The sequence below is a fragment of the Saccopteryx bilineata genome, chromosome 5 (genome assembly GCF_036850765.1).
Source record: "Saccopteryx bilineata isolate mSacBil1 chromosome 5, mSacBil1_pri_phased_curated, whole genome shotgun sequence".
Lineage (NCBI taxonomy): Eukaryota > Metazoa > Chordata > Mammalia > Chiroptera > Emballonuridae > Saccopteryx > Saccopteryx bilineata.
Window position 1 is genome coordinate 56,414,119 of NC_089494.1, and position 25,080 is coordinate 56,439,198.

The 25,080-nt window shown below is 36.3% G+C and overlaps 1 protein-coding gene across 6 annotated transcripts in view; it reads left to right on the plus strand.

The window, feature by feature from the left end:
• Nucleotides 1–25,080, plus strand: part of ZNF385B (zinc finger protein 385B) — a 452,357-nt gene that overhangs the window by 251,895 nt on the left and 175,382 nt on the right. Inside the window, exon 1 of one of the 6 annotated variants that reach the window (XM_066233201.1) lies at nucleotides 18,670–18,691. The exons of the other annotated variants lie outside the window; for them this stretch is intronic. The gene's annotated coding sequence lies outside the window, so the exon portion shown is untranslated. Of the gene's footprint in view, nucleotides 1–18,669; nucleotides 18,692–25,080 lie in introns of those variants that run through there. 6 annotated transcript variants of the gene reach the window in all.

Below are 25,080 nucleotides of genomic sequence, written 5' to 3' on the forward strand. Positions count from 1 at the left end.
ACTGCCCCAGGTGCTAGAGTGGCTCTGGTCGCAGAGCGACGCCCCTGGTGAGCGTGCGGGGTGGATCCCGGTCGGGTGCTTGTGGGAGTCTGTCTGACTGTCTCTCCCCATTTCCAGCTTCAGAAAAATACAAAAAAATAAATAAATAAACTAAAAAAAAGAAAATAATATACATAAAACCTTCTGCACATCACCTAGTATGTGATAGGTGTGTACCAATTAGTAATTATAATTCTATGTGTGTATTTTATGTCAATTATTATCTTTTAAAATTATTATATAAAATGAGATTTAAATTTGGGAGAAAAAAGTATTATTGTCTATAAAATATAGAATTCTTTCTGGGACAAGTGCTAATACTCTCTTTAAAAAGAAACACTTCTAGTTGTCCTCTAAAACAATTGACGATAAATCAGAAACAGAATCTAAATTAAAGTATTTTTTGTGTTTAGAGGAAATTCTTTGCTAAATTAGATTTTTAACATGTCTAGATGCTAACGTAGTATATTAAATGTCAAATGATTAATTATTCTGGCAATTCTGTTGAAATATATTTTCTTTAAATACTACATTGTACTCACTCAGCTGTAAAGTTATAGTATTATTTCCCTTGGTACCATAAAACTCAATATCATTTGAAATTTATGTGTATTTGTAACATCACCTTTGCCTAGAATGCTATAATTTCTTTTCTCTATATAGCTGATACTTCCTTTTAGATATTTACCAAGTTGCATGGAATTGTTGGCTAGGGAAATTAATTGAAAAAAAATTGCTAGAGTCAGACAGTATTTCAAACTTGAAAATTCAAGTGGAATTGAGTAAATTTTTTTTTTTTTTGTATTTTTCTGAAGCTAGAAACGGGGAGAGACAGTCAGACAGACTCCCGCATGCGCCCGACCGGGATCCACCCAGCACGCCCACCAGGGGGCAACGCTCTGCCCACCAGGGGGCGATGCTCTGCCCCTCCAGGGCGTCGCTCTGCCGCGACCAGAGCCACTCCAGCGCCTGGGGCAGAGGCCAAGAAGCCATCCCCAGCGCCCGGGCCATCTTTGCTCCAATGGAGCCTCGGCTACGGGAGGGGAAGAGAGTGGGGAAGGGGTGGAGAAGCAGATGGGCACCTCTCCTGTATGCCCTGGCCGGGAATCGAACCCGGGACCTCTGCACGCCAGGCCGATGCTCTACCACTGAGCCAACCAGCCAGGGCCGGAATTGGGTAAATTTTTAGTATTGGCACAACTCTATGGAAGATTTTGTTTCCTTAAAAGGAGCATTCACAATTCATATTTACTCTCTCTCTCTCTCTGTCTTTCTCTTTCATATTCTCTTCCCTGAGGGGTTGTTCTGATTTTGCGGATTTTGTTATATACTATTAAAAATCTAACATGCCAACCTCATTCCTAGATTATTTTGCTCTATAAGATTAAGGTGCACCCCTGTAGGTGAAAAGCCAATGGAAAAGGAGGAATGCTCTCATTATAAGGACGGAGATGTGTCAAAATATATAGAATAAATAGCAACTCTGAAATACATGATATATCCCCCATCACCACTTTTTCATCTTGTCTTCTTTTTAGGTAATTTATCTCATCAACAATATTTCTACTTTTCTGTGATATAAAAATCCTTTAATAATGAATAACTATGGAGAAATATTCTCCATTCCAGAGTCTGGCTTTATAATTCTTGACTTTGATGGCAGAAAACAAAGTTTGAGAAACAGAATTAAAGGAATTCTGTGGGTATAGAACACATTTGTCCAGCAGAAATAAAACACAATTAGTTTAATTCAGAAGCACCAGTGACACAATTATTAAAGATTCTTCATCGTTCTCCAGGGAGCTGAAAGAACAGAATTTCATAAGGTAGACAAACATCATATTTCAAAAGTATATGCGAAATCAAAGAGCCTCATTTGGAATAAAACATATGAGCTCAGATCCTGTTTCCATATGCTTGAAAAATTATACTCCAAAAGGATTTTGGAAGAAGACTTTAGAAAACCATTAGGCTGCAAAGTTAGATTAAGAATACATACATACTAAATGACACCTGAGAATTTTTGGTGCACAATAGGTATTCTCTGCTTCCCATAGAATTGTCTCAGATCTACTTATTGCCATTCCAGTGGAAAAAACAGAGTGTTTTCAGAATAGTAGGAGACATATGTTTCAGCAGAATCGTTAAGGTTTATGAAAGCTCCTTTGAGAATTAATAAGTGAAATAATTTCCCAAAACTTGAAATCTAAAAGTGCCATTACTAAGAGATTATAATAATCTTCACATGGTTAGAATCACAGTATCATGAAGAATTAATATTTTTCATCATTCTTAATTAATTCATTTAAGACAGCCAAAGTGATTTAACCAAGATGTCTCATTTAGGAAAGTTGGAATTGGAACCCAATCCTATATTTCCATTCATTCCTTATGCTTCCCTCTCTTCCAGATAAGGTGGGCAGGAGCCCTTACCCAGGTGATGGGCTCCTGCCCACTGTACTGGTAATGCCTCCTTCTCTATCTGTTATTATTTGTATCTCTAACCAAATTCAAGTTCTTTTCTGTAGACTACTAGAAAATTAGTGGAGCTGGATCCATGACTTTTCTCTGTTGAAACTGTCTGCCTCCTCTCACTCACTTGCATTTTCCCCTGTTTGTTTTATGGGAATATTTTTAAATAATTTGGAGAAGCACTGCCAATTATTTTTCATCCCTTTAGAAAGTGAAGGTGGCCCTGGCAAAGGTGGGGAAGGCACTGGCCAGTCTGGACTACTTCACTAGCTGGGGTATTCCTGAAATGAGAAAACACTTGCCACTGCTGGTCATATACATATTATTTTTGTCTTTCCCATCTTAACCACTCTCTTGCACCTGTCTGGGTCCTTTCATGTGGTTGGAGGAAATAGAGGCAATTTGGTTTGATAAGTGACTTCTGCCTAATATATTGATTCTAAGTCTATACAAACTAAGAAGGATTTGAGTATATTTTATGGTGTATCAATCAAAGAGCTCTGGTTGAACAAAGAAAGCATTAAAATTTCAAAGAGAATTTAATAAAGAAACTATTTGCAGAGATGTGATAAGGTTTAGGGGTGTCATAATAGATGTCAAGTTTCCTATTGACCAAACAGAGGCTCCCCCATTCTTAAAGGAAAAGGGGAGGTAATGGAGGTTGTCTAAGTTTGGCAAGAACTGAAATTGGAAGCTGAAAGGGTGACTACTCAATAGGAGCTGTTATCATAGAAAGATGCCACTTCCAGACTGCAGGCAGGGAGGGAGACTGAAAGACATACTCCAACTTCTCTCTTCTTCCCACACAGAATAGGCCAAGAATAGAGAAAGGGTTTGGGAGCAGAGAGCAACCAGTGTACACAGTCAGCCAAACTCATTTTCAAACATCTTCCTCACCCACTGTTTAATTTGAACTATAGTTGATGGAAGTATTCCTGTAGACCATCAGGTTCTATTGTTTTCTTTATTGTTCTAGACATTGATTGGCTTTTAAAATTTTAAGTCAGGATCCTTAATGTAAATGTTAATAGTTGTGTTGTGCAGTGGTAGTGCTCATCGTATAGCGAGAGATTGAGGTGTTTGCTCCTTAAAAAACTGGCCCCAGTGTGTTATGCTTTTACATTTTTGACTGTGCTTTTCTATGGTCTACTGGTGTTCTATGACGTCAGCTGGCATGTGTCACAGCTGTTCATATGTATAGCAGCTCTAGTTCCTAGTTCTGAATTCAACTATTTTCATTTCTCTATGCGTTTAGGAAAGATTGTAGTCATTCTCCCAACATTTTTTATTGAGCATCCATTATCTTCAGTAAAGGCCTTGAGGATATCAAGGTGAGAAAAGCAGAAAAGGTTCCCACCTTTACAGAATTCACAATTCAATTTTTTTTATTTTTCTAAACTTAAGTCTTTGAGACCTCAGGGACTCACTTAAGAACCTTTAATCTTCTGACGCTTTGCAAGGATGGTGAGGCACTGTTCTGCTGCTTTGCTGAATTCAGAACTGTTGAGGTTACCAAATAAATATGTGAGTTATTTGGTACTGTATTTAGTATCTTTCACTCATTCAAACAATTATTTCTGAGCATCTACTGTATACTAGTATATGTAGCAGTTAAAAAATTACTAAAGTATCTTAGTGTTCAGGGTACTGCTCATCTAGTTGGGAAGCAGATATATAATACAAATACCTACAATGGCAGGATGTCAAGGGCTATGGAACTAGCAAATGATTCCGATGTTTTGGATGAAGGTGACTATGAGAGCTGTGGTAATAACCGTAATGCCCAGCTTCCTGGCTGCTCAGGCAAACAGTTTAAAGCCTCACAGTTAGCAATGTGTGCTTATATTTAATAGGAGTCCCGTAAGTTACTTACTTGTAAAAGCAGCATTTCCCAGAATCCATTGGCACAAACTGTTCAACTCTTTGAAACATACATGAAACAGTTCCAATCGCAGTTTTGGGATAAAACACATGACTCTGAGTTAGGGGGCTTAGTAGAAGTGATGGTTTTATAGATCATTGAATATGCACATTATACTAATAGTATAGACCTTTATTCTGGAAAAATACTCATTGAAACTGTTAGAATAATGAAACCACATAATCATGACAAAGTTGTCCTAATGGTAGTTGGCATTACTTATAAATCTTAATTATAACTGTGGACCCTATAACTGTTTAGGAGGTCATAGTCCTGGTCATGTTTGCAAGTATACACCTTACAATGCTTTATCTAGGTCAGCGTTAGCTCATCCTCTGATATGTTGAAAAGGAAGCTTAACAAGCCTATTTTTAATCTAAGACTAGAACATTTCTCTGGCAGTATAGTTTTGACATGCCCAATGAGGCTCTACCTGTTTTCTAAATAATAGAAATACTCTTATGGAATATATTTTTTTTCCTGACTCTTCTTTTCTTTATTTTTTTTTAGAAGGGTTGTTCCTGATAAAGAAAAGGGAAGCTGATATGAATATTATTCCATGAGGAAGACAATCCTTTTTAGGTTTAAGAAAATATTCCCAGTGACAGAGTTTAGACCTTAGTGCCTGCTTGAACACAGCCCATATACATGATACCGTGTTGATGGTTTAGCACTCACACCTAGGAAACCCTACAGAGCAATATTCACATCCTCTGTATCAACTTAGAGATCATATTTGGAGATCTCATAAAAAATTCTTAGTCTTGCTTGTTTATCTATCTATGGTGAGAGATGTTGAATGGTTTATGTGCTATATAATATAGTGTGTCCATGAGGCTGCAAAAAGGTATTAATTAAAAAAAAATTTGTGACAGAAAGAGAGAGGGACAGATAGGGACAGACAGACAGGAAGGGAGAGAGATGAGAAGCATCAGTTCTTCGTGGCGGCACCTTAGTTGTTCATTGATTGCTTTCTCATATGTGCCTTGACCAGGGACCTGCAGCAGATGGAATGACACCTTGCTAAAGCCAGGAACCTTGGGTTCCAGCTGGTGAACCTTGCTCAAACCAGATGAGCCCGCACTCAAGCCGGTTACCTCAGGGTTTCGAACCTGGGTCCTCTGTGTCCCAGTCAGATGCTCTATCCATTGTGCAACCACCTGGTCAGGCTAAAATTTTATTTAGAAAAATAAATTTAATAGCATGATATTAATCAATGAGAATACATAGGTTTCAAGTAAACATTTCTATAGCATTTGAACTGTTGATTATGTTGAATACCCATCACCCAAAGTCAAATCATTTCTATTCCTTATATTTGTCCCTCTTTACACATTTCCTCCTTCTCCTCCCCTCTCCCCTTCCTTACGTCCTCCTCCCCCTGGCAACCAATTCACTTTTATCTATGTTCATGAGTCTCAATTTTATAACCACCTATGAGCGAAATCATACAGTTTTTGCCTTTAGAACATTATACTAAGCGAAATAAGTAAAGAAGAATAAACTTATTTTTATACTGTATGTTAGCTTATATTTTAAAATAAGCTAAATTTAAAATTTAAAAATTTTTATTCTCCAGACACAATTTTAGGCAAAATATCTCTAAATGTAAAGCAATATGTACAAATATTAATCTAAAGTACAACAAATATCTTATTTTCCCTGTATTTTCAGACTTTTTGGACAGTGTTAGTATATTTGCTGAGTAACTTTAATTTTTCAGATTAACCATTAACTGCATTATGTTACATTTAGAGATCCTTCATCCAAAAATACATTATTGAACTTATTGTTTTAAAATGTAACTTATACACCATTTAAAAATTAGTTTACACAGTCCTAACTAGATTGCGTGGTTAGAGCATCATCCTCATACGTCAAGGTTGTGGGGTTTGATCACTGGTCAGGGTACCTACAGGAACAGATTAATGTTTCTCTCTCTCTCTCTCTCTCTCTCATTCTCCCTCCCTTCTTCTCTCTCTAAAATCAACTAATACATCTTTTTAAAAACTTTATCCCTACAAATATCAAATGTTATATACCAGAAATTAATATAATGTTATATGTCAGTTATATCTCAATAAAAATAAGAATGTTTATTCCATGTTAGTTACCTAAATTGCACACAACCTGTATAATTTGACTCTTTTGCCAGATCATCCTCAAATGGTAAAAAGTCTTGGGAGAAAATATGCATTTTGAAGATATTAAAGTAGTAGTATTTAAATGAGCCTATGTGTCTCTTCTATAATGTGTTTAATCTTTGTATGTCTTTGTGTTTTCATCCTACCAATGAATGACAAAGGTGAAGCAACTGGCATTGTTTCCAAATGTTTGCCTTTTTGATTCTGAAGATAAGTATACTGCTCACAAAAATTAGAGGATATTTGTTTCATATTCATTTTTGAAATATCCCCTAATTTTTGTGAACAGATTATGCTCTTCTTTTGCTTTAATTGCTTCTCATCTGCATCAGGTATGACTGTATCAATTGTCTAGTGGATTTATTGCCTCTTAGTTGTCTAGTATGACAGGGAATGGTTCAGCTGTCATTCAGCAAGTCTTGTGCTGTGACACACTGATTCAAAGATCATTCATAATGTTATATAGGTAACCAAAAAAGACTATTGTGTTTTGGTTGCTCACCACCCTGCCTTACCTATTTGCTTTTCTTCTACCTCTGATAGAGGCAATGAATTATGCACTGTATATGGAATAAATGTGAGTTACTGATACAGCCAAATGACTGGAAAAGGCACAATGCCACTTTCAAAATGTCAGCTTATTACAAGATTCCTTGTCCAACAATAAAACACACAGTCTATGCATCAACTTCAAGCATGAAGATATAATATCATCCTTTCAGCATTTAGCAGTATCGGTGACCTTCAAATATTCCTTAACTTGAAAATGTGTGTCACCTCTTATATATGCCAATTTTGGGGTGACTGCCTCCAATATATAGACCCTATTTATCAAAACAAAATTGTCCATAGACCAGTGTTCTAAACGTAAGGCTTTGGTATAAGGGCGCTACATGTGAATCAGAACTTAGTTCCTTTTCATTCATCAATCATGCTTTCTTCTTCCAAAACATATTACCTACACACAGTCTTTAGAAGTGAAGTCTCTTGCTCTACTTCTTTAGTCTTCTAGAATCTTCATAGAGGGGTATTTCGTGTGAGTGTAGTCAGTTTCCTCTGGGGGATGTTAGCCTGTAGTAGTCATAGCTGCTGAATGATCTATTCTCATGCAGATAAACCGTGATATGGGAAGCCATACTGCGGGACTCCAGGATGATTTTGTGTCAGCCTGACCTGGAGGGCAGGCAGTCTGCTTTTGTCTTAACAGTCAAAGTGGTGACATCTCATGCTGGTAACTGGGGAAAAATATATGAAATTTTAATCCCTAAAAGTTGTCTGCTCCTAGATCCAGATTACCACTTTGCTTATATCTATGATTAAGTAGTATGTTAATATATTCATTTATGTGATTGAACTTTCAAATCTTTTCTCCAAAGAAAGATGTTCTTAGCCATTGTAAACAGACTCAGTACCACATGCCTACAAACCTAATCGTAATCTGTTTATCTGTGACATTTAAGTAAGGAGCATATTTTTCTGTACTGTACTTGAAGATTATGATATCAATAATGTGCTCCACAGGTCTAGGGCCCTACAATTTGTCACTTGAAATTATAAACTAAGGTACAGTTGCAAACAAATGTTATCTTTCATGAAAAAACATTAACTGGTGGACATCATCATGGGCTTAGAAATGAAACTAAACTTAGTTTGTATAAAGAGATTTAGAGAAGTATTTTCTCTTCCAGTTGTTTTGCCTCTGGAAAAAAAAAACTTCTTGGGGAGAATTGAAAAAAAAGAAAAACAGTTCAAAGTAAGGTAACATCGAATTGGCAATAGCTATACTGATTAAAACCATTAGGATATCATTTTTTTTCAGGCCAGAAAAACAAAGGAATGTGATTGAAGACATTTTGTAGCGTATGACTAGGACCAAACACGCTTGTTTAGAAAATCCCTTAAAAGTACTACAAAGGAAAACTTCAGGAGTTCTAAAGAGGCAAATAAAATGTAATACATAAAAAGAATCACTTTTTCATGCAGCAGTCACATTATGGAAATCATTGCCGTGGTAGGTGGTACAGACCTCTATAATAAAGATTCAAAGAGGATTTCAGAAAATTAATGTTTAATAGAGCTATCAAAAAAGTTAAGGAAGAATATATCTTTTGAAGGGTAAAATGCATTCGTAATTTTGGAACTAGAAATAAGAGAATTTGGGACCAAATTATCCTTGAATTTGACCTAAGGTTGTGGCCATGATATAATTTTGTTCATAAATAAGTAAAAACTTAAATTTTAATCAAGCTAACATTACAATATTATTTAAGTTTTTTTTCCTAGTTCTATTTTTTTCTCAGTTTACCAATTACAATACCAAATAGGACCTCCTGAGTTTACTCAGTCAATTCAATCAATGCTCACCTAAGCTCTTCAAGAGAGGGGTTGTCTACACTAACCCTGTCTCCCTAGCAATGCATTCTCCTCACTAAGCAATTTTGCAGATCATTATTTTCAAACTGAACTTCATATTTCCAACTGTAATTTACTTTTTACTCTGATCATTTTCACATCACATCGAATTGCAGAAATAATACAAAGAATACCTAATTTACTAAATATTAATTTATTTCAGTTGTGTTAGCTCTCTTACTCTAAAGTAAATAGAATATTGATTTATGTTTTACACATTTATGTTCAGACATTTATATATCATTAATGTACATATATTTATATATACTTATGCTTTAGCATTTAAAAATTATTGCAGAAATCAAGACACTTCACCCCTAAATAGAGTACTTCAGCATGAATATTCTAAGAACCAGAATATGCTCTGCAAAATACCCAGGAGTAGTGATAAAGCAGTATTGATAAAAGTATTGTGATGAGCCCTGGCCGGTTGGCTCAGTGGTAGAGCGTCGGCCTGGCGTGCAGAAGTCCCGGGTTCGATTCCCGGCCAGTGCACACAGGAGAGGCGCCCATCTGCTTCTCCACCCCTCCTCCTCTCCTTCCTCTCTGTCTCTCTCTTCCCCTCCCGCAGCCGAGACTCCATTGGAGCAAAGATGGCCCGGACGCTGGGGAATGCTCCTTGGCCTCTGCCCCAGGCGCTAGAGTGGCTTTGGTCGCAACAGAGTGACGCCTCGGAGGGGCAGAGCATCGCCCCCTGGTGGGCAGAGCGTCGCCCCCTGGTGGGCGTGCTGGGTGGATCCCGGTCGGGTGCATGCAGGAGTCTGTCTGACTGTCTCTCCCCATTTCCAGCTTCAGAAATATACAAAAAAAAAAAAAAAATATTGTGATGGAGGGAGACGACTTGGGGGGGGGGGGACAAGTGAACACACAATATAGTGTACAGACGATGTATTTGTTGTAGAACTGTGCACCTGAAACCTGTACAATTTTGTTAACCAGTTTCTCCCAGTAAGTTTAAAGAAACGAGTACTACTATACAACCATTCTATTTTTATTTTTCTGTTGTTCCAATAATATAATTTACAGTTACTTTCTTCTTTATTCAGTCTGGGATCTAAACCAGGATTGTACATTCTATTGGTTGCCATTTTGCTTTTGTTTTCTTTAAGTTTAACCAGTTTCTAGTTTTTTGTTTTTGTTTTTGGTGATGATGCTGTTCTCCATAATATTGATATGTTTTAGAACTTCAGTATAGTTTATTTTAAAATATCTCTCATTTTGGATTCGTTTGACGGTTTCTTCATTATTAGATTCAGATTAAGCATTTTGGGCAGGTATCACAAAGGTAATGTTGTGTCCTCCCCGTGGCCTTCGCAGGACACATGAGATATGAATGTGTTCTCTCACTGGTGATGTTAAGGTAAAGAGAATGTCTGCATTTTTCCACTGTAAAGCCAAGTTTTTCCTTTTAATTCAGATATAATCTACATATGGGTTATAAAAGTACAGTGATACTTTGAGATTGTTTGATTTTCCTGTTCCCTGACATCTTTACATGAAGGTGTTAGTATCCTTAATGATTATTAGCAGAATTGGTTATTATTATGTGGTTGTAAAATTCTGGTTTGTTATTTCTATTTCTACTTTTACATTTATTGGTTGATTTGCTATGCTTTTCCTTCTCTTTCTCGCCTTAAAAATTTTTTTAGTATCACTATGTATTTATAAATACACTTTTCAATTCAATATTATTATAATCTGTTCTGATTATCTATTTGATGCTCAAATTGTACTAAATTTGATCACTGGGAGCCTTTCAGAGCTAGCTTCTGTTTCCTATTAATATGTCCTCATTGGTTTGTACACACTGTCTGTGACACATTCAGGTACTTCAGGCTTAACTTGTACTTGCCTGTCCCAGAAGGCCTAATTCTAAAATCCAGATCTGGACACTAGGTTTGCTCAATGCTACAAGAGTGTCATCACCTCTAGATATTTTCAGTGAATAATAGAAAACACACACACACACACACACATATCTACATCTACATATTCATATAGTACTCTATGCTGCTATCATCAGTTCCATTTCTACATCATTCTCTCCTTCCTACATTCCATATTTGGTTTTCTCTTCTCTCAAGTTAGAATGGTCATAGCCCACAATATCAGTATAAAGGGTATGACAAAGGTAGGTTTACAATTATAGGTATAAGAACTATGGAGTTTTTTCTTGTTTTATTATTATTAATTATTGTATTATTTTTATATGAAGAACTGTAAACCTACTTTTGCCTACTCTGTATTTATTTATTTATTCCCTGTCCTACAATGGACACAAAATAGTTTCATATCTGCCACACTAATAACACTACCAACAACAAACTTACTGTGACAGGTTAAGATTTTCTACAATTCGCCTGACCTGTGGTGGCGCAGTGGATGGGGCATCGACTTGGAAATGCTGAGGTCGCCAGTTCGAAACCCTGGACTTGCCTGGTCAAGGCACATATGGGAGTTGATGCTTCTAGCTCCTCCTCCCCTTCTCTCTCTGTCTCTCCCTCTCCTCACTGAAAAAATGAATAAATAAATAAATAATGTTTTAAAAAAATAAGCTTTAAAAATAATAATAATAAAAAATAAAAGATTTTCTACAATTCTCTTTTTCTTAGAATATATGTCTCTCTATATATAGTCAGAATTATTTCCTCTTCTTAACAACCCAATATAGGTTTAAGTTTTCTTTTTTAAAAATATAATTGATTTAAGAATTTATTTTCCAGTGTTATTAATTTAACCTAATTTTGAGTATGCAAAAACTTTTTAAATGTTAATAAATCTAAATGTTATATATTAACTATATGCAAAATGCAGTGTCATCATCATATGCAAGATCTTAATTTATAAATCAAGAGAGAGGAAGCACAGATATGTTTTCTTGTACTAATATTTTTTTAATTTTTATTTAGAAAATTAACTTTAGCAGGGTGACATTCATCGATAAGAGTACATAAGTTTCAGGTAAACACTTCTATAGTATTTGAACAGTTGATTATGTTGTATATCCAGCACCCAATGTCAAATCATTTTCTGTCACTTTATATTTACCCTTCTTTACAACCTTCCCCTCCCTCCCTCTCCCCTCCCCCTCCCCCACATTACCCTCCCCCTGGTAACCACTTTACTTTTAACTATGTCTATGAGTCTCAGTTTTATATCCCACCTATGTCTGAAGTCATATAGTTCTTAGCCTTTTCTGATTTACTTATTTCACTCATTATAATGTTCTCAAGGTCCATCCATGTTGTAAATGTCACCATGTCATCATTTCTTATAGCTGAGCAGTATTCCACTGTATATAATACTACGTCTTCTTTATCTAATCCTCTGTTGAGAGACACTTTGGTTGTTTCTATGTCTTGGCTACTGTGAGTAATGCTGCAATGAACATGAGGGTGTATGTGTCTTTACATACCAACATTTTTGAGTTTTTGGAGTATATATACCCAGTAGAGGGATTACTAAATCATGTTAATTCTAGTCTTAGTTTTCTGAGGAACCACCATACTTCCTTCCATAATAGCTGTACTAATTTGCATTCCCACAAGCAGTGAATAAGAGTTCCTTTTTCTCCATGGCCACTTGTTATTACCTATCTTATTGATAATAGCTAATCTAACAGGTGTGAGGTGGTACCTCATTGTAGTTTTGATTTGCATTTCTCTGATAGCTGGTGAAGATGAGCAACTTTTCATATATCTGTTGGCTATTTATATATCCTCTTGGCAAGAGAGTCTGTTCAGGTCCTCTCCCCACTTTGTAATTGGATTGTTTACTTGTTTGTTACTGAGCTTTGTGAGTTCTTTATATATTTTGGATATTAACCCCTTATCAGAGCTGTTATTTGCAAATATCATCTCCCATTTAGTTGGCTGCCTATTTTTTTGTTGTCATTTTCTATTGCTATGCAGAAGCTATTTAGTTTGATACAGCCCCATTCATTTATTTTTGCCTTTACTTACACTGCCTTTGGGGTCAAATTCATAAATTGTTCTCCTATGGCCAAGGTCCATGAGCTTAGTATCTATGTTTTCTTCTATGTAATTTATAGTTTCAGATCTTATATTTAGGTCTTTGATCCATTTTGAATTAATTTTTTTTGCAGGGAGAAAAACTGTAGTCAAGTTTCATTCTTTTGCATGTTGCTTTCCAGTTTTCCCAGCACCATTTATTGAAAAGGCTTTCTTTCTCTACTGTGTGTTTCCTTTGTCGCAGATGATTTATCCATATATGAGAGGTTTTATTTCTAGGCTCTTGATTCTGTTCCATTGGTCTATATGTCTGTTTTTCTGCCAAGTCCATGCTGTTTTTATTATCGTGGCTCTATAGTATAATTTGAAGTCAAGCTAGTGTGTGATACCTCCCGCTTCATTCTTTTTCCTCAGGATTGCTTTGACTATTCAGGGTTTTTATGGTTCCACACAAACCTGGTAATTTGTTGTTCTATTTCCTTAAAAAATGACATTGGGTTTTGATGGGGATTGCATTAAATTTGTATATTGCTTTAGGTAATATGGCCATTTTAACTATGTTGATTCTTCCAACCCATAAATATGGAATATTTTTCCATCTCATTGTGTCTTTTTTCAATTTCTTTCAATAATGTTTTGTAGTTTTCAGTATATAGGTCTTTCACATCCTTTGTTAAATTTATTCCTAGGCTTTTTTTTTCTGTTGTTGCAATTATAAAAGGAATTCTTTTTAGTTCATTTTCCAAAGTTTCATCATTGGCATATAGAAAAGCAGTAGACTTTTGTATATTGATTTTTTATTCTGCGACTTTACTGTATTGGTTTATTATTTCTAATAGTTTTTTGGTAGCGTCTTTGGGGTTTTTCATATACAGGATCATATCATCTGTGTAAAATGATACCTTTACTTATTCTTTCCCGATATGGATGCCTTGTATTTCTTTATCTTGCAGGATTGCTCTGGCTAAAACTGAACTATGTGAAGAAGATAGGAGAGAGTGGACAGCCTTGTCTTGTTCCTGATTTTAGAGGAAAAGCCTTCATTTTTCACCATTTAGTATGATTTAGCTGATGGTTTGTCATATATGGCCTTTATTATGTTTGAGGTACTTCTATTCTGATTTTATTGAGTGTTTTAAACATAAAGGGATTTTGTATATTATCGAATATTTTTTCTTCATCTATTGATAGGATATGATTTTTGTTTTCTGTTGATATGGTGTATTGTGTTGATCAATTTACATATGGTAAACCATCCTTTTGCCTCAGGAATGAATCCTACTTGATCATGATGTGTTATTTTTTAATGCGTTGTTGTATTTGATTTGCTAATATTTTATTTATGGTTTTTTGTATCTGTATTCAATAGAGATATTGGTCTGTAGTTTTTTTGTGTTGTCCTTTTTAGCTTTTGGTATGAGGGTTATGTTGGCTTCATAAAATGTGTTGAGGAATATTGCTTCCTCTTCTATTTTTTGGAAGACTTTGAGAAGAATAGGCACCGAATCTTCTTTAAATGTTTGATGGAAATCACCAGTGTAGCCATTTGGTCCCGGGCTTTTATTTTTTGAAAGATTGGTTTTTTATAGTTGTTTCTATTTCCTCCTTGCTTATAGGTCTATGTATGTAGATTTTCCACTTTTTTTGTGACTCAGTCTAGGATGGTTGTATAGCTCTAAGAATTTGTCTATTTCCTCTAGGTTGTTGAATTTGGGGGTATATAAATTTATAATATTCACCTATAATCCTTTGTATATCTATGATATCTGTGGTAATTTCTCCTTTTTCATTTAGAATTTTGTTTATGTGAGTTTATTCTTTTTTCCTTAGTGAGTCTAGCCAGTGATCTGTCAATATTTTTTATCTTTTCAAAAAACCAGCTTTTTGTTGTATTAATTTTTTCAATATTTTTTTTGTTTTCTATTTCATTTAGTTCTGCTCTAATTCTTACTATTTTCTTTCTTCTGCTGATTTGAGTTGCTTTTGTTCTTCTTTTTCCAGTTCCTTAAGATGTGATATTAGGTTGTTTACTTGGAATCTCTCTGTTTCTTGATATAAGCCTGTAATGATATAAACTTTCCTCTTATTTCTGTTTTCACTACATCCCAGAAATTTTGATATGTTGTGTTATTTTCATTTGTCTGTATACATCTTTTGATCTCTGCTTTTATTTATTCTTTGATCCAGTCATTTTTTAGAAGTGTGTTGTTCAATTTTCACATTTTTGTCAGTTTCTTTCCTTCCTTTTTACTTTTGAATTCTAATTTCAAAGCCTTATGATCACAAAATTTGCTCGGTATATTTTCAGTCTTCCTGAATTTGTTAATGTTAGTTTTGTGGCCCAAGATATAGTGTATTCTTGAGAATGGTCCATGCACACTGGAGAAGAATGTATAATCTGACATTTTGGGATGAAATGTTCTGTAAATGTCTGTTATGTCCATTTGGTCCACTGTGTTGTTTAAGGCTGATATTTCTTTATTGATTTTCTGTTTTGATGATCTTTCTAAAGCCATTAATGGTGTGTTGAAATCTCCAAGTGAGATTGTGTTTCTGTCTGCTTCTATTTTTAGATCATTTTGTAGGTATCATATATTTTGGTGCTCCCTAGTTCAGTGCATATATATTGTGTTATGTCTTCTTGATACAATGTTCTCTTTATCAGTATGATATGTCCATATTTGTCTCTGGTTACCTTTGTTGTCTTGAAGTCAGTGTTATCATATATGAGTATGGCTATACCTGCTTTTTGAATATTACTTCCTTGGAGAATTATTTTCTAACCTTTTGTCCTTGAAGCTTAAATATGTCTCTTGAAGGCAGCATATGGTTGGGTTTTGCTTTTTGATCCAGTCTGCTACTGTGTTTTTCTTTATTGGTGAGTTTACTTCATTTACATTTAGGGTAATTATTGACACTTGAGGATTTCCTATTTATTGTTTTGTTTTCTGGTAGATCTGTGTCTCATTTGGTTCTTCTCTTTTGTGTTTCTGTCACTGTTTTTGTTTGGTGGCATTCTACACTTCTTTCCCTGTTTGTTCTTTTTTTAAGCTGTGTGTTTCAGTACTGGCTTTTTTATAGGTGGTTACTATTAGATTATTAAGAGAAAAATGTTCATGTGTACAAGAGTCCTTTGTCTTATGAGTGCTTCTGTGTTCCATTCTTCTTTGCTACTGCTCCCCTTTTATGTTATTGTTGTCACAGATTATCATTGTTTTTATTGTGACCTTATTGGAGTTTTTATTTGTATTTTTTATTTGTTTTCTTCTTTGTGTTTGGTTGAATAACTTCCTTGAGTATTTCTTGTAGTGGGTGTTTTCTGGTGTTAAGTTCCCTCAGCTTTTATATGTCTATAAAAGTTTTTATTTCTTCTTCATATTTGAATGATAACTTTTATGGATATAGTATTCTTGTTTGGTACTTCTTCTCTTTCAGTACTCTGAATGTTTGGGTCCACTCTCTTCTGGTTTGTAGAATTTCTGATGAGAAGTCTGATGATAACCTAATGGCCTTTCCTTGACAGGTTATGTTCTTCTTTTCCCTGGCTGCCTTAAGGATTCTTTTTTTGTCACCAATTTCTGAAAATTTTATTGCAATGTGCCTTGGAATAAGTCTGTTTGGGTTGAGGTAACTCGGCATTCTGTTTGCTTCTTGGATTCGAGGTTCCGACACTTTCCATAGGCTTGGGTAATTCTCATCAATTTTTTGTTTGAATGGGCTTTGTATTCCCTTCTTCCTCTCTTACTCTTCTGATATACACATTATTCTTAAATTGCTCTTTCTGATGGAGTCTGACAATTCTATAGAGCTAACTCAATTTTTTTTAATCCGTAAATCTCTCTCCTTTCTATAGCATCTCTAGTTGTTTGTCTTCGATGTCACTGATTCTTTCCTCTGTCTGTCTTGTTCTATTAACTAAACTTGCTACCTCAGTTTTCAATTTATGTATGTAGTTCTTCATCTCTATTTTTAAAGTTTCAATCTCCTTGGTGAGATATTTGTTTTGTTTATTAATTTGTTTTCTGAGCTCATTAAGTTGCCTATTGGTGTCTTCTTGCACCTTTTGAGTATTTTCAGAACCTCAATTTTGAATTCTCTATCATTTAATTCTATGATTTCCATGTGATTGAGATTTTTTTCTGGTTATTTTTTATTTTCTTTCTGAACTACATCTCTGTCTTGTGTAGCCATGGTGTTCAATTTCTTCTTTCTTGATGGCATTTGAGAGTGGTATTGTTAAGAACCCTAACATAAAAAAACAACTAAAAAATGAAAAAATTTAAAAATATAATAAAATATATAAAAATTTTAAAAATTATGGCAAGAAGAAAAACTGCAGAAGAAAAGGTTAAAAACAAAACAACCACAAAAGAATAAAAACAAAAAATATAAAAAGAAAATGAAATTCAAAAGAGAAAAAGAGAATAATAAGAGAAAAAGGTAAAAAGGAATAAAAGAAAAGAAAAGGGAAAATAAATTTTGGTTTTGAGAGATTTCTTCTGGTAGGTTTTGCTGTATTAAAAGTTTTAGCTCTGTGGCCCTGGCCGGTTGGCTCAGTGGTAGAGTGTCGGCCTGGCGTGCGGGGGACCCAGGTTCGATTCCCGGCCAGGGCACATAGGAGAAGCGCCCATTTGCTTCTCCACCCCCCCCCTATAGGAACAGACTATAGGAACACTGTACATGACCCTGCACTCTGTCCCCTTTGGTTATCTCTACCTCTGCCCCTCTATCTCACTGCTCTTCCTGGAAGAAAGAGACCCAGTCATTCCAGATTTTCCTCTCCATACTCCTCAGATAAAATCCAGAGCTTGAGCTTCCCTCCTCTCCATAGTCCAGCAAAGAGAAAAAAAACCCAAACAAAACAACAATCTCTCTGGGTTTGTCTCCTCACTAGGGTTGACTGTGAATGATTTTTATCTTCTGCCCCTCTTTTCACCCTGTCCCACCTTTAGTCTATTTGATGCTCAGAGCTTTCAGGTGTGTTTGCTAGCCCAGCTGGAGTTCCTTCGCTGCATTATAGTTGTTCAGTTTGTTGAAATTTCAAGGAGAGAGATCAGGCATATTTCTCACGCTGCCATTACTTGGATGTCATTAACCTAATAAAGATTTAAATGTTTATTACTACTCCAAGTTCAGGATCAAGAGATGTTTTTTAAGCATACTAATACAGGAGATGACAAATTGTCACTGAGTTAGGTAGCCTGAGGGCAAATCCAGACCCTACTCCATTTGCAGGTTACAATCAGGTCTCTCTTCACTCCCTTGTCCTCCTCATGGATAAGCCAGGGATACTGCCAAATTTAATATAAGGCACTTAGCTCAGTGCCTAATGAATAGTTACGTGGAAAGTGACTTTCATCTTGAGTAGTGCTGGTGTTGATGGTGTTAAATTTTAACAGTACAGTCTGACTATCCAGAGTGCCTAGTTTTAAATGCTTATCTTCTTAGTAACATTTTTTTTGTGGGTTTTGTTGGCTTTGTTTTTGTATTTTCTTTTTTTTTCTCAGTACTTTTGATACACAAGGAAAAGTTATGGCTTAGCTAGAAGTTCTGGCATTGGGAATGACCTTGTCCTTGTTTTTAAGTATCTGAAAAATAAAAATAAAAACTTCCGCCTACAAAACCCTGGTCAGTTGCTGCTGCTGGTCGCGGGGCAGGCTGTTGGGATGCCAAGTACTACTGCTGCTGTAATCACCCAGGCATCTGCTAGAGGCCTCCAGCCTAAAAACTAGGTAGGAAAGTCTGTATTATATCTAATAATAGCTCTGGAAAGTTTCCTGAAATGCTTGCTGGCAACTCCCAGGTTTGACAGGCACAGCATACTGTAACTAATAGTATGTTGTTCTTATTCTTGCTAGTGAATCTGTTATAGTCTAACCAAAATAATAACTAGAAATCCTTTGCTATGACTTATTTGTGTTTTCACTTGGATCTCAGGATCTGCCAAGAGTGGCTTATTTATATAATGTCATTATTTATATAAATGTCCTGTACTTTTAATCCACAGCTTCTTTAAAGTATAGATTCATGTACACTATTGATTCTACCAGTGAAGAGTTTGGATATGAGAAAAATTGTATCTGATACTGTTACTTTTTCAATAGCTTCAGGAACTCTTTCAAGACAGTGCAAAATTATGATGCTTTAGCGTTAGGTAGAGGTTTTGGAGAAGAATACGTGATGAGCATGGGAAGCACTGACTTCTGTCTGTGTGCCCTGAAGTCACCTGACGATGGGGCCAGAGAGGCAAAGGACAGTTCCAGGAACTGGGTTAAGGTTCCCAACAGAAAGGTTAAAATGTTTTGATTAACAATTTGGGAAAGAAGAGACTGAGCAGGGAGGTGATGATTCTCTTTTGTGACAGAGATCACCTGGGGATCCAATGAAACTTATACTTCAGGGCCCCTTGCTTGCACAGGCCCTTCCAAGGCCTTGGAAGGGTCTGACCAGTGTGTTTGGGTGGTTGTATGTTTTTGCAACATTTGCTAAAGTAAGATTTTTTTTTACACAATTGGTGAAGACCACTATTTCCTTCTACTCTAATTTCCCTTCCATCTCACTGTTCCTCACTTTGAGTGAGATTAAAGATAGCTTTGGGCATAGAGAATAACAGGTTGGAGATATATTCACTCTGAGTTTAGTGAGCTCTGTATGGGGTCTGCAGGTGAAAAAAAATTGTAAGTGGGGACACCAATCAAGAAGTAAGCCTGACCAGGCGGTGGCGCAGTGGATAGAGCGTCGGACTGGGATGCAGAGGACCCAGGTTCGAGACTCCAGCAAGGAGTTACTCAGTCTGCTGAAGGCCCGTGGTCAAGGCACATATGAGAGAGCATCAATGAACAACTAAGGTGTTGCAATGAGCAATGAAAAACTAATGATTGATGCTTCTCATCTCTCTCTATTCCTGTCTGTCTATCCCTGTCTATCCCTCTCTCTCACTCTCTGTCTCTGTAATAAATAAATAAATAAATAAATAAATAAATAAATAAATAAATAAAAGAAATAATATGGAAATATCTTAACAGTTTTATTGTTTTTGTCAGGTATTATTTAATATTTTTATTTACACTTTAAAACTCTTATAATCCAGTTTTTGTACCTCTTTTGTTGTTCTTATTTAAGTATTAAATGCATGAAATAATAAACTACCTTTAGTATATCATTTTTTTAAACTTACAACAGCCATTAGGGCAGAGAACTGCCTGTTAAATTATTCGAACCCCACCAGTGTATATAGGGAGTGGTGTGCTGGTAAATGACTCTGAAGAAGCCTTGATTTGTAAAACTTGCTTCGTTTTCACAGTATCAATACTCCACCATGGCTGATTTCAACCTACTGATGTGACATTAATGAATGTGGACTTGGGAAGAGCTATGCACCAACAGCTCTTGTGAGCCTGTACAGCCAGCTGCACCCCTCTGCTGGGAGAGAAGAGAGACACATTCTTTTTTAGAGTCAGACTCTTAGATCTTAACTCTAACATCCACTCCATATCCTTGGTCAACTTGCTTAGTTTTTCGGAGCCTTAATTTCCCCTCTGCAAAGTGGAGATAATCATTCCTACTGTATTAAAGATACAACAATTAAATGAGATCTCACACGTAATGGAACTAAGTCTGGTTCCAGTTACATAGTGAGTGATCTTTCATGCCAACATCCTTTCTTCTCTTCAAGTTAAAATAGGAGAAGTTCCTGGTTTGGGGTGGTTTCAAAATTTCAAAAGAAAGCAATGTAGCAGATCAGTTTTTCAGAGGCTTCTTGTCCAGAATTTCTCTAGTTAGTTAAAATTGCAGGTTTCAGTCACAGTCACAAATCTGCTAGAAGCTCACCAAACTCTAATCGGTTGGATATTAATAGGTAGACTGGGAAGTGATATGACTGTGGCTAGAATAGACTATATGCTAAAGGTAGGGTTTCTGTCCAATGCAACCTGACACTGCAAATACAGAGTAAGAATTAAGTATTATCTTAGAGCTGACATGGTAAAAAGCCTATAAGTTACTTAACCTAGAGAATGTTAAGACCCAGCTAAGATGTTTCTGGCATGATAAGCCTAAATATTATGTTGCAAATTGGAAGTGTTTCCATTCACAATTTTAATATTTGAGCAGAATTATTAATAATAGTAGAGTCTTACTTTCCAGATTTTTTGTTTAAGTAAGAAAGTTTTTTCCTCTAAACAATATATTTTTTCTGTGCAAAAACTATTATAAAATGAAGGTCATCACTGATTTTTCAGTAATGATGCAGTTTTCGGAAGTAGTGAATTGTATAAATACATAAAAATATTTTTGAAGTTCATTGTAACCAAGACTAGAGAGAAGTTGAATTATAAATTAAGCCCACAATTAGAATCTGGAGGCACTCATACTAAAGGCATTTTAAATTTGGTTCATGTGGGTGGGTTGATGTATTCCTACTGGGAATACAACTTGGGGTGTATTTCCTCCTCTGAGGGAGTGTTTTATGAGTAATAACTCTATATATTTTGGATTTCTGAGCAAATGCTTAGGAGATAAGAAACAGTATGCTGTATTATCCATCTGAAGTTGGCCTAATAACCTTTGATTTTAAAAAGAATAATTTTCCTTTGAAATATTAAAACATTTACCCCTTGGAAATTAGAACTTCCTATTTCCTTAAAGCAATGCTACTTTTACTGTATTAAATTTAATGGGTAACAATAAGAATGTTTTAAGAAATAAAATGGACAGTGGTAGAGTGTCGGCCCCGCTTGTAGAAGTCCCGGGTTTGATTCCCAGCCAGGGCACACAGGAGAAGCGCCCATCTGCTTCTCCGCCCTTCCCCCTCTCCTTCCTCTCTCACTCTTCCCCTCCTGCAGTCAAGGCTCCGTTGGAGCAAAAGTTGGCCCAGGTGCTGAGCATGGCTCCATGGCCTCTGCCTCAGGCGCTAGAATGGCTCCAATCGCAGGAGAGCATCGCCCCCTGATGGGCATGCTGGGTGGATTCTGGTCAGGTACATGCGGGAGTCTGTCTGTCTGCCTCCCTGCTTCTCACTTCAGAAAAATACAAAATAAATAAAGAAATAAGTGAAAAGATGTGATTGTGTGTGAGACATGTTTCAGTTTTGTGTGTGTGAATAGAATACGTATTATTGTATAGTGTACATATTATATTCTATGTACTAGCCCTATTATCCTACTTTTGGGGTCAGGAGCTTTGCCTCAGGCTCTCTTATCTTCTCACCCCCTCATGCACCTGTTCACACAGTACTATGAGCTTGCTAAGTAATTAATGTTAATAGTGGTAATGACTAAAGTTTACCCTAACATACTATTTGATACTATTTATTCATGTGTTTATATGTTTATTCATATTTCACTTTCCACAAAGGATTTATCACAGCTTATGGCATTAATAAATAAGAAATAATGACTGAATTACAAATAAAAAGTCATATCTAAATATACAGATGCACATATCTAAATATATATATACACACACGTGCATACACATATACTCATATATTATAAAGATAAGTAAGGTCAGACGAAGACATATCATCAGGCAATGTTTCCTCACAGGTCTTTCTTTGAGCCTCATTCTTGCATCTGTACCTCTCAGTAGGCAAAGAAGTAACCATACAACAACTCCTGAAGAAACTGTGGCAATGGAGTTCATTTCTGTTACTTCTGACATCAACGTCACCTGGTTGTTGGTGCCTGCATTTGAAATGGAGTCATTGAAAATGAATCTGTTTGGAAATTGAGCATGTATCTGCCGTCCAAGGGCTCCCAGGGAAGCCTAGATAGTGATGGTTACACACAGACTGGCCCTTGTGGGTGCCAGCTGTGTATGCTTGTCCCTTCACTGGACGCTCTTCCAGCCACACCAGCATGTATATGGCTGCTGCTCTTCCAGGCACAGGCTACTCCTCCTTCTGCCTCCCTGTGAGGTGGCAATGCTAGTTCCGGAGAATCATGCCAGACCACACTCTGATGTGGCAATTTATACAAGTGGGGACGTGGAAGGATTATCCAGCTAGTTGCGATTAAATTTTCTTATATGTAGCTTAAAATGATACAGGATTCTGAGAATGCATAATAAGAACATAAATAACTCCTGCGAGAGTTTTAAATACAGAGTTGTAACCAAAATAACTTTTTAAAATCTTCCTTGGAGGACGCCCACCTATGCCATTCCAGCCTAAACTTAGAAAATAAGATTCATTTTTAACTTGGTACCTCACCGAGTGACTCCAGGGAGGTTTCTGGTGTCATAATATGCCACAAAGTATATGTTGCAAAAAGTTGGATTTCATCCGCATATCCTTGAGATGAATCCAGGACACTCCAGGGGCTCATTGTCTATCCCAGCTGAAGCAGGGCTGAATGATGTCCGGGTGATGAGGCATCTGGTGGTGATGACCCTGAACAAGTTCCAGGGTGGACTGTTATATTGCATTTATTAATTGTTGTATATCATGAGATCTGATTCATTTCTAGCTATGGGTCTTTGAGCCCTTACTAATTTGTGTAAGTTCTCAGAACTGTGCTAATTTTTTCATTTTATTTCAGCGTATTTTGTGTTAAGAGAAAAAAAACCCACCTTAGGGTTCTAATAAGCAAATGTTGGCTCAACTGATGAGCTGTAACTCGTAGCTAGAAAGTTATAGCTTTAGTGTAACAGTGAAGAAAAACCCGGAAAACCCTGAGAATTCAGGAGCTTTTGTCTTTCTCACATATAATTTTATAGTTTCTGTAAGATTCACAGAGGCTAAACTCACATAATTTTGTTAAAATCAAGAGTAACCTTTATCATGAAGCAAATCTTCCTAACATTTTCATCATGGCCTAAAAGGAGGTGGTAGGTTTTTATTTTATTTCCAAAGTGATTTCTGGATTTTCAGGTTGCACTGAAAAGTGAGATGGAAGTTATAAAATTACAGGTGATCCATTGTTTCCAAAACACAATCCCAAAGGGGAAAACAAGGAGCAAACCTCCGTGTAGGGGGCTTTTTCTTGGCAGCCCTTTCCCCCTAGACCTGCTGCAGCTCAATTCCTCTTCGTTGGAAGGAAGCAAAGGAGGCAGGTGAGGAGAAAGCAAACTGGCAGCAGTGTCACAAAGCAGCGCTCACCATCTTGGGAGAGCCAGTTATGTGCCTCTCTTCCCAAATTTACATTAAGTAACATGTTCGTAGCTTAATATCAGCCATGGTGGGAATATTTCCACTGTAGAAACTGGCAGGGCTATATATGTGCCTCTCTTCCCAAATTTACATTAAGTAACATGTTCGTAGCTTAATATCAGCCATGGTGGGAATATTTCCACTGTAGAAACTGGCAGGGCTATATATGTGTCTCTCTTCCCAAATTTACATTAAGTAGCATGTTCATAGTTTAATATCAGCCAGGGTGGGAATATTTCCACTGTAGAAACTGGCAGGGCTATAGATCAGGCCTCTGTCTCCCTCCGAGTAGGCTGTAAACATTTATTAGCATTCTACTGGTGACCTGCTGTTGAAGAAACATTGTATACAACAACCTTACCATTATTATCATTTCCTGATTCTGACCTGTCAGTGTAGGTGAAATTTCTAAACACCTTGACTATAGTCTGCCTTATTCAAACCTTTGTGTATTATAGACACATACAGTTGGAATATGTTCTCTGTTTTAGTTACTCAGGATGTATTTGTTTCCTGTGTAATGTTACCTTTTTAGATTTCTCAATGCAGTGTTATCTTTTCACCTCCCCCCTCCCTTTCTACCCTATTCTCTATTATTCTTGGTTGCTTAGATTTGACATTTTATGAAGCAGTATTCATGTGTACACTGCCCTGTTAGTATGATCCAAAGCATCAAAGAGTATCTAGACTCAATTCAGCAAACACAAATGAGTATCTCCTGTGCCTATGACATTGTGTCACAGAAAAATAAGACACAGTACCTAGCCTCAAGTAAAGTCAAATCTAGGGAAAAAATCAGACGTGTACACAATTCACACTAATGTAGAGCATAACGTGGAAGATAATATGAGAAAAAGTACAGAAAAATGCAAGCTGGACCAGAGAGACTAGAAATTATTTCTGACTACAGAAATCAGAAAAGACTTTATGGAGGTGGAACTCAGATAAGTCCTATAGAGTTGGGATGGATAT